This window comes from Pyxicephalus adspersus, chromosome 4 (genome assembly GCF_032062135.1).
Source record: "Pyxicephalus adspersus chromosome 4, UCB_Pads_2.0, whole genome shotgun sequence".
Taxonomy (NCBI): domain Eukaryota; kingdom Metazoa; phylum Chordata; class Amphibia; order Anura; family Pyxicephalidae; genus Pyxicephalus; species Pyxicephalus adspersus.
The window spans coordinates 60,652,125-60,666,335 of NC_092861.1; positions in this window are offsets into that span (position 1 = coordinate 60,652,125).

The window sequence follows — 14,211 nt, forward strand, 5'->3', positions numbered from 1 at the left end:
GTCAGGACTGATCATGAATAACCCCTGCCCCCCCCCCCTCTTAATAGAACAGAAAGGTGCTATGTATACAACACTCGATCATTCATCTGTTACTCCAAATTATCACAAAAGATTTCTAGCAACAATCATCTGATTTCCATCAGACATCTGCATGAGGCTTCTGGAGCCCCAGTGTCCACCAGAGCACAATGCATGAAGTGATGGACTTCACCTCTGATGACTCCCAGGTTGCAGCCCTCAGGCACACCAAATTAGACAGTCATAAAGCAAGGTCCCTGAACCACAGACAGTGTCAGTCTGAAACAAACCAAAGGTCAGGATGGGCAGTGAGCAGATGTAGTCAGAAACTGGCAAGAGTTGGTAACCAGAGAAGCAGAATGAAGGTATGTAGAAACACAGGAGCACAAAGGATCCCTAAAACATGGGGTCACAAAAGGTACTGGGGTCACAGACAACACAGGATGCATGAAGGTCACAGGCAGAGGCAGATCGCTCAACACATGTGTATCAACATCTGTACAAATGCACGGTGAGCTACTTCACCAATCAGGAGAGTAGCTTTTGATGTTGACACTGGATTTAAGACACAGTGCGTGCTATGGATGTTTTTCATCTGTGCAAAATTGGGCTTAAACTGTGGGACATATTGCTTGTTATAATATTGTTATATTATTATATAATATATATATATATATATATATATATATATATATATATATTATATTATATATATATATATATATATATATATATATTATATTATTATATAATATTGTTATATTATAATGTTATCACATCTTATTAAATGAACCTTTAAGACAGCAATCAGTTTTATGTACAAATCACTTATTCATATTTATTGGGTATACAAAATCATGTTCACATTGTTCACACAATTAAAGCCATAGCAAAAAGCTTAGTAAATAAATAGTGTGGAAGTAAAGTCAAGCCTTGCTTTAAATTCTGTGCCATGAACCTTTTTCAGTAACACAAGTTCCTTACAAGCAAATGTATCAAAGCCACAAGGTGTAATACTGAGCATATTAATACACCAACATAATAAGATGTGACACTCTGAGTAAGAACTTTTGGTGCATTTATAAACCTATTCCCATTGGTATGATAACGGTCTAGAACAGTGGTCGCCAACCTTTTCGGACCCACAGACCACTAAATTTACCGGCTCCAGACTGCACATGTGTGGGGAGCCAAGTGTCACTCAAAGAGGGAAAACTTCCCCCATAGTGACGTCATGATTCCTGAACTCCCCACTCTCTCATTGCAGGTCTGTTTTTTGAAATAATTTTTTAGGAACATGTCTGCCAGTTTTCTTGCTTACATTTGACACTCCTATTTGTGCTGGCTGGATTCAGTTACAATGTGTATAGTAGGATTTTAGGGAAGCAGTAAGGAACCAAATGACAGTGTTACATGCACATATGGTGACATTGAAAAGGCTTCCCTATCCAATCACAGACAGGAGCAGAATGGTGACCAAGCTGTATTATTTACCTTGAGTGAGTAAAGTCAGGTGAAAAAACTAGCTGTTCTACTTAATAAACCCATGAAAATCACTATACTTTTTATAGTGACTGAGAACGTACATGGGCATGCAATTTAAATGGAGGAAAGAGATTCTCCTTTCTGGTGAAGCAAGGGGGTGGAAAGTGGACCCCCATAGACTTCCAGAGATGTAGGAGAATGCACAAGGCTATTATTTAAAAAAAATGGTAAACATCAGAAAAGTGGAAAAGCCGCCTGCAAAAATTACAAACAAGAGGGAGATAGAATATTATGTGGATAATACCAACAACAGACCAATATCAATGATATACACTTTACCAATAACAAGCAGATACCAATGGCAGACAAATATTATATATATAGGAGCTAGATGTTATCAACAGCACACAAATATCAGTGATATGAATAACACCAATAACAGGGTGGTATTACTAACGAAATGCAGATATTAGGGATAAAATAATAAACCAGCAACAGGCAGATATTAACAACATGCATATAACAGTGACATGCACATTTTACAAATCAGACAGTTATCAATGACATGCAGCTATCAACAAGAGATTTTATTTATAGGCAGATACTCCAGTGACAGGCATGTATTTTACCGACAGGCAGATGCTAGTGGTGAGACGTTTCTATTGACGGGTGGATTCTAGATAAATTAATGTATTCATGCAGACTGGTTAACTTACTTAAGGTAACCTAAGTAACAATGTCCAGTATGCACCTAAAATTGAGGCCAAATACCCATGCAATGTTATTTGTGAAACAGCAGTCTGAAATCACACATACATCTCCAGTACATGGAAATCTTTACCTTCCAGTGTAAACCAAGCTTTAGAATGATGAAGGAGGGGTATTTAAGTGAGTTGGAACATAGCATGGTTGCTGGTGCCAGACAGGACGGTCTGAGTATTTCAGAAACTGCTGATCTACTAGGCTTCAGTCGATCAAGTTCAACCACTAGGGAAATAAACATATCCCGGATATAAAACCCTATAAGACATAGTTGGTCCAGAGGAAGGCAAAAACCCCTGGTACAATTTGCTTCAACAGGGGCAAAAAAAACCTTCCTGATTCCATGAAGCAATCCGATGTTCCCTGGATCAACAATCCCTGTTATTTTCACTTTAAATTCTTAATACCCAGTTATATTCTGAGCTTCTAGAAAATCATTCATCTTTTTCCTTAAGCAATCTAGTAGTTGCTGAAACTACTTCCTGAGGGAGCCGATTCCACATTTTCACAGACTTCTTGTTCTTTGTAATGATCTCAAAGTGCATATTAGGGAAGAGAGTTCTCTATATGGACCATTTATATATTTATATAGGGTGATCATATCCCCCCTTAAACGTCTCTTCTCAAGGGAGAATACATTCAGTTCAGCTAATCTCTCCTCATAGCTGAGCTCCTTCATTCCTTTTATTAGTTTAGTTGCCCTTCTCTGCACTCTCTCGAATTCCACAATGTTCTTTTTTTGAACTGGTGCCCAAAACTGGACTGTATATTCCCGATATGGTCTGACCAATGCTTTGTACGGGGGCAGGATTATGTCTCCATCTCTGCAGTCTATTCCTCTTTTAATACAAGAAAGTATTTTGCTAGCTTTAGATATTACAGCTTGGCATTACATGCTTTTTATTGTCTATGATCCACCAGAACCCCCAGATCCTTTTCCATTTCTGACTCCCCCAAATGTATTCCCCCTAGACAGTATGAAGCATGCATGTTGTTAGGTCGCAAGTGCATAACTTACATTTATCTGTATTAAATGTCATTTGCCACTTGGCTGCCCAATCAAACAGTACATCCAGGTCTGCTTGTAGATTATAGACATCCTGTATGAACTTAATTATATTACATAGTTTGATGTCATCTGTAAACACAGAAATGTTACTTTTACTCCCAAACTCTATATCATTTATAAAGATAATAAACGGTAAAGGTCCCAACACTGTGGTGGGAATATGGTGTTGGGGATATTTTCTTGGCACACTGTGGGCCTCTTAGTACCAACTGAACATCCGTTAAATACCACAGAATAACTAAATATTGTTTCTGACCATATCCATCCCTTTATGAGCATAGCGTCCCCCTTTGGATAGCACAATAACATACCAGACCTGAAATCATCTCAAACTGGTTTCTTGAACATGACAATGATTTCAGTGTACTCAAATGGCATCCACCGTCCCCAGATCTCAATATAATAGAGCACCTCTGTATGTGCTGGGACTGGGGATTTGCATCATGAATGTGCAGCCAACAAATCTGCAGCAACTGTGTGACGCTATCATATTTATGCTACCAATATTGGCCGAAACCCCTAAATGTTTCCAGAACCCTTGTTAAATGTATACACAGGAAAAAAAACTACAATATTATGTATTATTTAGTGTATTAAACACGTAATAATGAGGACTGTATGATGTAATTGTATTGTAGTAAGGTATTTTGAAGAACAAGGTCAATTACAGGCTAGTAACCTGCTACTGTGTAACTATTTATTATTTTAAAATGCTGGCAACCATGCTGTTCTAGTGTAGCTATCCCGAACACATTCCAACTGGAAATCATGCTTCAGACATCAAAGCTGTTTATTATTAGGTATAGCACATGCCTTAAGATGTCAGAATAGCTCATTAAGTGAAGATATATAAATACCCTTACTAAGCTACAAGTTAACCAGGTTGGAAGTATAGTAATACTGTTTTCATTATTGTCACAATGTATTTATACACAGAATTGTAATACATTAGGATATTTTAAAAACAAAATACATACTGTTACAATTTTTTTTTTTTGTTATCTGGAAGGAGGAAACAGACTCCTACTTGAAGATGTGCAGTGCACACTGCTAAAGATATGGCTGAGATGACATGGGTTGCTTCATGTTTTATGGCAGAAGTGTTGACATGTATCTTCTCAGAATTGTGATTAGCGAGTAACCTTTATCACAAGGAAGCTTTCAAGCCAGATGTACTATACATATACAGGAAGTTCTCAGGACATATGGCACCAATGACTCTTAGACTTTTCCACAATACTCTGTGTGGTTTAAAACATCGCTGAAGTCATTAGGGTTGTAGGGGTGGGCTTTTTAAAGAAACCCTGACTGAGATAAATATATTAGTCCTTAGAATGACTTCTGATGTTTTTATGCTAGCTGCTTGGTGTCTTTGGTTGTAATACGTTCAACTGGAATCGGCATGCAGATTTAATGGATTAAATGAAGTCCTATTAGTCAATTTTAGTGACTGAGAAGGGATCAGAATAAAAAGCCTGGTATTTATTATTTGATAGAAAGGTGACTTTTAAGTTCTTTTTCTGTAAAAGAATCAATAAGGGTTATACTTTTTTTAACAAAGAATGTCAGTACAATCTTTGGTATAGTATGGTAATGATATAACTTCAGCGGTGCTTAGAACACAAAAATAGAACACAAAAAAAAACAGGTGCTTAGAACACAAAAAATTCTGACTTGGTTGGAATAAGGTTTGAAAAAATCTGACCAGGTTCAAAAATTCTGAGTTTTCCATGTTTTCATGTTTTTAAATGGGCCACACTTTGCCTGCTTAGTCAATTCGATCACAGCCACAAAGCTTAGTAAAAACTCAGTTTGCAAACAGAATATTCACTTAGCTTAGTAATGGGGTGAACATGTGGTGTCTTAAACCACCCAACCTTCATTTGCAAACAAAAATCCAGTTTTTAAAAATTTTCCTTGAAAATGATTGGATATTTTTTTCCAAAGTTCCTTTTGTTTCAGGTGGTTGTATTTATTGAAGTAAATTTTCACACAAATTGTGAATAAACTTTTAGTAAATCAACCTCAATTATTAACTTGATACAGACTACATCTTCACTTTCCTGTGCTATATTAACCTTATATTATTGCAGCCAACAAAGTTAATAGGATGCAAAGGTAATGACTGAGGGGTTTGGGTTACAGAACAAGCATTTCCAAAAGAGGCACAAACTGGGATTCTGTGTTCTTTGCTAAAATGAACTTCTATAAAAATGTATAAGGTTGCAATTGTACTGCATTGTTTGTGGTGCATACAAGTCTATGTTTTGGTCTCCAATTTATTTTCTCCGTCCCCCTTCACCCTTTAAATCACAGATCTTCACAGAGCCCCTAAAGCTGCGTACACACCTGCAATTTTTCTCGTTGGAAAGGATCTTTCACGATCCTTTCCAACGAGAAAAGACTGCACGATGCATGAACGATGCTGTACATACAGCACCGTTCATGCTCTATGGAGAGGGGAGGGGGAGAGCGACGGAGCGGCACCCTGCTGCGCGCTCTCCCCTTCCCTTTCATTAGGATCGGTCGTCGTCCATCGTCCATGGATCTGCCAGGACGGTCGTCGGACGATGGACGACGACCGACTGTACACACGGCAGATTTTCGCCCGATAATTGGCCGATACCGATTATCTGGCGAGAAAAATTTGCCGTGTGTACGCAGCTTAACTTCCCTTAAAATTAGGTTAAAGCTCCACCATCAGTTATTTGTGAAATCCCAGAGTCACTCTTATGCGTTATTCATCTGTTAATTCCTATAAAGGTTGCTTTCTGCGAAGGACCAATGCAAAATTGCATTAAACGTTTTGGTGAACTACTGTGGCATTTTGACAAATAATGACAGGGGTAGGGGTGAGGCTTAATCCCAGCTTGGTGAGTGGTAAATGCCCTGTGCACAACCAGACCCTAAGATCTAGTGTTCCCCACAGAGACATGGTGATCAATCTAAAGAATGACACAGGTATCTGGAAGGTGATGACATTTAAGCAAATTGGTTACCTTTCTAGGCCAGGTCAGGTTAATTTTAACCCTAATGTTAAACAACTACCTGGGAATGTTTGTATAGTTAGTCTATTCAACCACTGTATCCCTTTGTGAAAAGGACACATTTTACCCCTTTTTTCCAGGAAAGAAATGTACAACAGTCTTGAGTTTTTTAACTGAATTATAGTATTGTCCTGAAGGTAGTGAAGTTGAGGTGAATATGACTCTGGAGATGTTTTTTCCACATAATGTTGATTGTGGCAACATCTGCACACATACCATGTCAATATATAGAATATAATTGAATAAGGTTTGACCACAGTTTCCAATGTAAAATTCCTCTTTAAAATTTTACAAAAGCTAAACAGTAAATAAAACTGGAAAATAGAAAGAAACTTCTATAACAATACCTCATTAACTATAACAATAGTCAACATATTGTTAGAACTTGTGGACACACAATTTCGACCATGAAGCTATTCAAACAAAGAAAATGATTTGTCTTTGAGATCAGTATGACATACAATAAGTACAAGGTCAGTTTGAAATGGGTTTCAGATCAGGTGGCAAGCATTCGAAAAGCTTTTATGTAGATTTGTATGGAGGCATAAAAGCAAACACAATAGCCAAAAAAAGCAACATATGTGAGAGCATGCATCACAAAATGATGAAGCAAATCCCTAATTCCTGTGCACATGAACCATACTTATTGTGTACTATATCCATTATATATATATTACTTTTCCAGGGCCAAGTATTTAACTTTTAAGTATTTAAGGCCGTGTATTGGACAATATGCACATGTGCAATATGAAGTCCACAGGTGTTGAAAGACTATATTTATACAGACATTTATTCTTCACATTGTAATGTACAGTGCAAGTCTTCAGCGCCCGTCAGTACAAAATAATGCACATTGTAATATACATAGAAATATATTGGTTGCAAATGTAAAGTTATTGTCTACCTGTAATAAAAAGAGAAAAGTATGTGACTAATTACTGTAAAATGGTCAAAATATTGGCTAAAAGTCAAGCACAGTGGAAAGTATGTTGTAATTAAACTCAATAAATGTCTACATACAGTCTTAAATATTAAAGAATAGGATGTTTCAGTTGTATATCAAGATGTACACAGGACAACAGATGCGTTCAGTGACCTGGCAACCCCTAATCACCATGCTAGTTCAACTAGAATAATTGTTTGTGTGTTTGGATGGGCATTTGGAGGGAGGTATTAAACAGCATCGAAATTGTGGAGCTGTAAGTTCCCAAAGGTGATGTGTTGGTGGCAAAAAAACAAAAGTAGGAATTTGAGCTACTTCCAAGGATCAAATTATGATGGCTAGCGTGGGTCAGAGCATTTCATGAATGGTAAGGCTTGTGATTTGTTCCTGGTATGCATTGGTTAGTACAGTGGTGGCCAACCCTTTGGACCTAAACCTAAATTGGCCGTGTGTCACTTAAAGGGGAAGAAATATCCCCCTCAGTGACGTCATGATGCCAGAACCAACCCACTCTCCCATCGCAGGTGGCAGGTCCAGAGACACAACCTAACCCACTGCCCTGAGCCTGCAATGTCAGAGTGGGCGGGTTGTATCCATACAGGGGACATGGTCCACGTCTCTGGCCGATGTGCCCTCACCATCGGGGTCCTTCTACTGACCCCACTGGGGGGCACACCAGCCAAAGCCATGGACCACCAAAATTTTCTCACATTCCACCAGTGGTCGTGGACACTGGTCACCTGTTTGCGACCCCTGGGTTAGTACATACCAAAAGTGGCCCAAGGAAGGATAACCAGTGACTAGTGACAGGGTTTTAGGCTTCCAATGTTCAACTATGTGCGTTGGGAGGAAAGGATAGCCCATCTGGTGTATAGAAGAGCTACTAGGGCAAAAATTGTGGCAATAGGAAGGTGCTTAAAAAATTAATGCTGACCATGGGAGTCAGGTGTCAGTAGAAAAAGTGCATTGCAGCTAAGTATGGGGTACCTATGCTGACCACTATCCACCAATAAAAGTTCTTACATTGGCCATGTGGAAATCAAAACTGGACTTTGGGGAAATAGAAGAAAATTACCTGCAGAATGAAGGTAGGCAGGCAAAGGCAATATCATTTACTATTAGGCTGGTGTTTTTAATGTTTTGGCTGATCACTGTAAATAGTTAAAAATGCTTAACCTTTATCCTGGTACAAAATGCCTCAAGTGGACAGTGTACATAGCATACTGATCTTTAAAAGTAATTAGATTTTGCATGCTACAATGGTCCCTAGTTCACCATAAATTAAATATTTTTATAATAAATAAGAAAATCAGGTTTTCAAAGAAAAACACTTCAGAGGAATTATTTGTGATAGAATCACAGTTTGTTTTAAGGTCCAATTAAAGCATAACTTTACTTACAATACACAAGTCAAATCAGCCTTTAATGTTTTCTTTATTGGAGTAATTGAAGCCTTAAATCCTTTTTAAAGCTCACATCAAACGAAAAGTCTATAAAATGTTTTTTAAATAGTTAAAGGTGGATTACCTATAAGGAGCTACGAAACCAGATGTTTCACAAAACTTCAGTCACATGTAAATGGTTCACAATCTCATTGTCACTTGCACATATGTACACCTGTTAAACAGATATTTAGTCATGAACCTTTTTCATTCGTTTCAGGATTATTCATGCAGTAAATTTACACCATCCTGTCATTTAACTGGTATACTTTGTGTCTTGAAAAATAACAAAAAAAAAAAGCAAAAATATTTAAGTTGTATTTCAAGGAAAAGGCTAATGACCTATTTCTTTATGGCCTCCATGGAGCATCTATCTTTCAAAGCACCTTATAACCCTCATGCCACATTTTCTTATTTAGAAGACTGGAGTACACCCAATGAAATAAAGTAGAGTATTCAAATTCATATTGAGTCATGGTGCCTTTTGGGTACTTTGTATTTCCAGTTCACCATTAGGCACTTCTATAAGTAGGATCGTTAAAACACAAATGCCAGTAAAGCTGCTCCCCCATTCATTCTAGCAGTACACAGGAAACTGGCAAACTACTCCATGTACAAATCCTGGGTCTTCTCAATACACAATGTAGCCATGCCCTAATATGTTTCACCCCCAATCATATTATTAATTAGATGATTAGGCTCAACTAGAAGAGAAAACATGTTGGAGTGTGCTCATATTGTACATTAACACTGTTCACTTGTATTCAATGAAGTTGTGGACTTTTAGGATTCTACAATGTACAGCCTGGGAATTTTCTTTTACCAAGATAAATCTGTAACTTTATGATAACTATAACTTTATATCCTGGAAAATCCATACATGTCATGATTACATTATCAAGAGCAGAACCTATTTGTGGGAGGCAGAATCTATATGTTTCTGGAAGAATTGCACACATAGATGAGGGTGTCTCCGAAAGACAGGGTTGGTGGAGATTTCAACTTTAATTATACCATTTATCTATATTTGATATCTTTTTATTCATAGGTTTTTATATCTACTTATCTATATTATATTAAAAATATCCTTCTATAATACTTGGCAAGAATGACAACACATGACGCTTTTCTAGGATAGTGTATCATGTCACGAGTTCTTGCACAAAAATAATTAGATAATAAAAATGAAACAATGATACTCTCTTCAGTCCATCTCTTCTATCTTTTCAACTGATAATATTTGCAATAAACACATTTCTGAGTATACTGGATTTCAAAAAGTGTCTATGTGCCCTTCCTAAGTGTTGGACCCTAAATCAAGGTAAGTACATTATTTATTACTAATATTATTACTATTATTATTACTATTAATAAACAGGATTTATAAAGCCCCAACATATTATGCAGCACTGTACATTAATAAGGGGTTGCAAAAGACAGACAGTGACACAGTAGGGGGAGAGGACCCTCCCCCGAAGAGCTTACAATCTAGGAGGTGGGGGAAGTAACACACAATAGGAGGGAAGATATGTAGTGGTGAAAAATAGTGAGGGTTTCAAAACACAGAACAAGACAGATAGGCAAGTTTGAAAAAATGTGTTTTGAGTGCTCTTTTAAATGAGCAGAAAGTAGGAGCAAGCCTAACAGGACGAGGAAGAAGATCCCAGGACTGAGAAAGACAAGTCAGGGGTGGACAGATAGATTGTCATCAGCATACTGATGGTACTGTAAGCCAAAGGAGGAGATGAGACTACCGAGAGAAGAGGTGTACAGAGAACAGAAGACCGCTCCAAGGACTGACCCTTGGGGAACACCCAACAGAGAGTGAGGCAATACACCAAAAGGAGGCATTACTATTGAAAGATACTTGAAAGAAGTGGCCAGACAGGTATGAAGCAAACCAAGAGAGAGCAGTGTCACTGATACCAAGGGAGCGCATGATTTGTATTACAAGGGGGTGATCAATAGTGTCAAAAGCGGAGGAAAGATCTAGAACAGGGGTTCTTAACCTTTTGATAAATCCAGACCCCCAATGGATTGTCCAATATGGTCCCATATCCCCTTTACTTGACTGTCGAAATAATCATCACCATTCCTTATATTAGTTGCCAGTATGACTTCCAAATGTCAACAGCTTGAATTTACTATACTATAGATATGGATAGCTAGGAAATCATAAGCATTAGTAACAGCTACTAACAGCTACAACTATTTTATAGTAAAGCTTTGATTCACCTCTATCTACCTCTTCCACCTTTAAATCATCACTGGTCTCTCTCAGCCCTGTACTCTGGATGAAGTCTCCTCTCATCATCTCCATCTACTACCTGTCTGCTTGACCCAGTTCCCTCTCTTCCACCCTGGTGCCTGCCCTAACCCAACTATTCAATCTTTCCCTCTCTACTGGTATCTACCCCTCCGCTTTCATATAAGCCATTATTCTCCCTATTCTGAAAAAAACCCTCACTAGACCCCTCCTTGCCTTCTAGCTACTGTCCCATCTCCCTTCTCCCATATGTTTCAAAACTCCTTGAGCCCCTTGTTTTCAAAAGACCGATTACCTGAGCACCAACTTTCTCCTTGAGCCTCTCCAGTCTGGCTTCCGAGCAGCCCATTCCACCGAAACAGCCCTTACTTACTAAAGGTCAGATTAAGTGACTCCAATGATCTTTTTGGCTATCGGTAGGGGTGACATTCTTCCCCCGGGCCAGCAATGTATGAGACATTCTTCCCACTGACCAACACACCAATGTACTGTGCGGGTAAAGTAAATGTAGCAGGGGTTCCCGAAGACCTAAGTTCCAAGTTATTCCAAGCGTCCCCTCGCCTATATTAAAGTAGAGAAAGGCTTGCCTAGACAGTGTACATCTGTTCTCCAAAACATACTCTCTTAACATCAGTTTTACTCTTTACTATACATTTTATACACAGAAGGTAGTATAGGTAGGCTGCCATAATTTCATTACACTTATTACTACAATAATACATAAACTGCTTTTAATTACAGTTGTTATCAGTATGGTTAACACACAGGATAATAGCTTTTACAGTGTGTTACAAAAATTTCAACACTGACTTCCTAAAAGTGATGATAGGTTAATATTTTTTTAAAGGAAGAAGGAGGAACTATAAAAATTAACTTATTCAAAAAAAAAAAGACGTCATTTGCACTTCATTACTTCCACAAAACAATAAAATAAACTGGTTTCTTCCTCTTTAAAGATAGTGGAAAGAAATACAATAATCATGTCTGATGTCCCAGAGCCTAGCTGTGCATCCAAAGGACATGCTGAATTGTATAATTTTTTTCAAGTGATTCACATTGAGGGCTTTGTGATTCTTTTTGCAGCAACTCATCAAATATAAAATTTTTAACTTTTTAGGTTATGTTTATACAAACATCAAATATTGCTTATGAAGGTGTCATATGTACAACTTGCAGTCATAAAGTAGGACACTGTGTTAGATTTTTTCTTGCATGATGTATTTCCATTATATAATTTGTGTTACAAATATTCCTAAATAGGTTTGGTCTTGTCTGCACATGCTTCAAGCACTCACTGTACAGGTGCATTTTTGAAGCCCCTTAAAGCAGGGCTGTGGAGTCGGTAGATAAATCGTTCGACCCAGACTTTCTGACTCCTCTGTTTCTGCTACCCCTGACTCCGACTCTCCGACTCCTCTGTATTTACAGGGTTTCTCATTTTATCTTCACACTTTTGCATCCAAACTTCACAAAAAAATTTAGACCCCCTAATTATTCATAAATAAATACATTTAATATAAAATAAATAACACAATATTCTTACCATAAAAGTTTTTCTCAAGAAACTAATAAAAATATATGAAAATAAACTGATGATTTGTCAATTATTATGTTTTTTACTTTATATCATTTTAAATCTAAAACTAACTCAATGTAGTATTGTTCTAAGAAACAGAATTGCTTCTGCCAGATCCTCTTTCATAGAAGCTCCTAAATCTGACTTGATTATTTTTAGACCTGAAAATAGTCTTTCAACACTGACTTGAGTGGGTGACATTGCTGTTTCGGTTCTAGCCACATCACTAATAATCTCGGGATAAACAAGGATGCTTTTTTCTACAGTCAGTTTCGATGAGCGATCATACTTTTCTACTTCTTTGAATTCTTGAAAAAACTCCCGCTGGAATCTTTTTATTTGGACATTTTCTGGTCTTTTATCTTTCACGCATATGCAACGTCCCTTTACTGTTGAAAGTTCCATATTGTCCAAGTAAGAATCAAAGTCTAATTCTTCATTTGAAGAGGATGATCCTGAGTTACCAGTGCTATAGCTTCATCTAGTGGTGGTGTTTCAGGTAGTAGTCCCTTCACGCGAAGTGCTACATCATAGAGGGCCTTTTTTGCAGTATCAGTCTGGTCATCGCTCAACAAAATTTGGCTCATTGGATTAACATGAATAGCAGCTAACAAGATTTAATTATCCAGTAAGAGATTCTCTCTTTTCTTCATTGAAGATACAATGCCATCAGCTATTAACCCTCCACTTTTGTTCAGCTCTTCCATTTCAAGAAGAATTTACCAGGTGGTAAATCTTCAGATTGCAAACTCTTGGTTAGAGTAAAGAGGTTAGAAAGTAGATTTTCCAGTGCTTTTACTTGTGTCCACTGGCTTTCAGATAATAAAACATTTTCATTGGCCAGTTCTTCAAGAAAGTCCTTTAGTTCAAGCAAACGCTTTACCATTAAATAAGTGCTACTGCAGCGTGTTGTTTATCCAAAATGGCTCCTTTTCCTGCACGTTTTTTCAAATTGGCATCTGTTTTAGGGGCCCTGGCTGCAACAGTTACTTGTCTCAATTTGCCAATTAGAGTAGCTGCATGACGATCTTTCAATCATCTCTTATTGCAAGTTGCAGAGTATGAACAGCACAACGCATATGTTGAATAGTAGTACGCTTAGATGCTTCTTCAACAATGTTATCCAAAATGTCACCATTCTCTTCAATTTCACTTTCTCCAATTCTTGCAGAACTGTTGTACTTTAATATCTGTCTGTCACTTTCGTCATCTAATTTATTCATTTTCTCAATTGTGCTCAACATATTAGAAGCATTATCTGTCACAATACATAGAATCTGTTCCTTTTTCATTTCAAAATCTTCTGGAAGATCCTCCACTAACTTCTGAAGATAGTCACTGGCTATTGTTATTGGTATAATATTTTCATCAACAAATCTAACATTAATAAAAATAATTGACTCTGTGACGTGTGCATGCATCAGTTTTTATGAAGACCCTTCAGACCTTATCGTAGTTCTTCCTTTTTATATTTGGCCTCCTCAATTATAAGTTTCCTTATACTTTCTCTTTCCAGAGAAACAAGTTTTTTCAGCCATTTCTCCATTTAGTCCTAAAAAGGCCTGCTGTGAAAAGAAGGATAGTGGTACACGACTCTTTACTA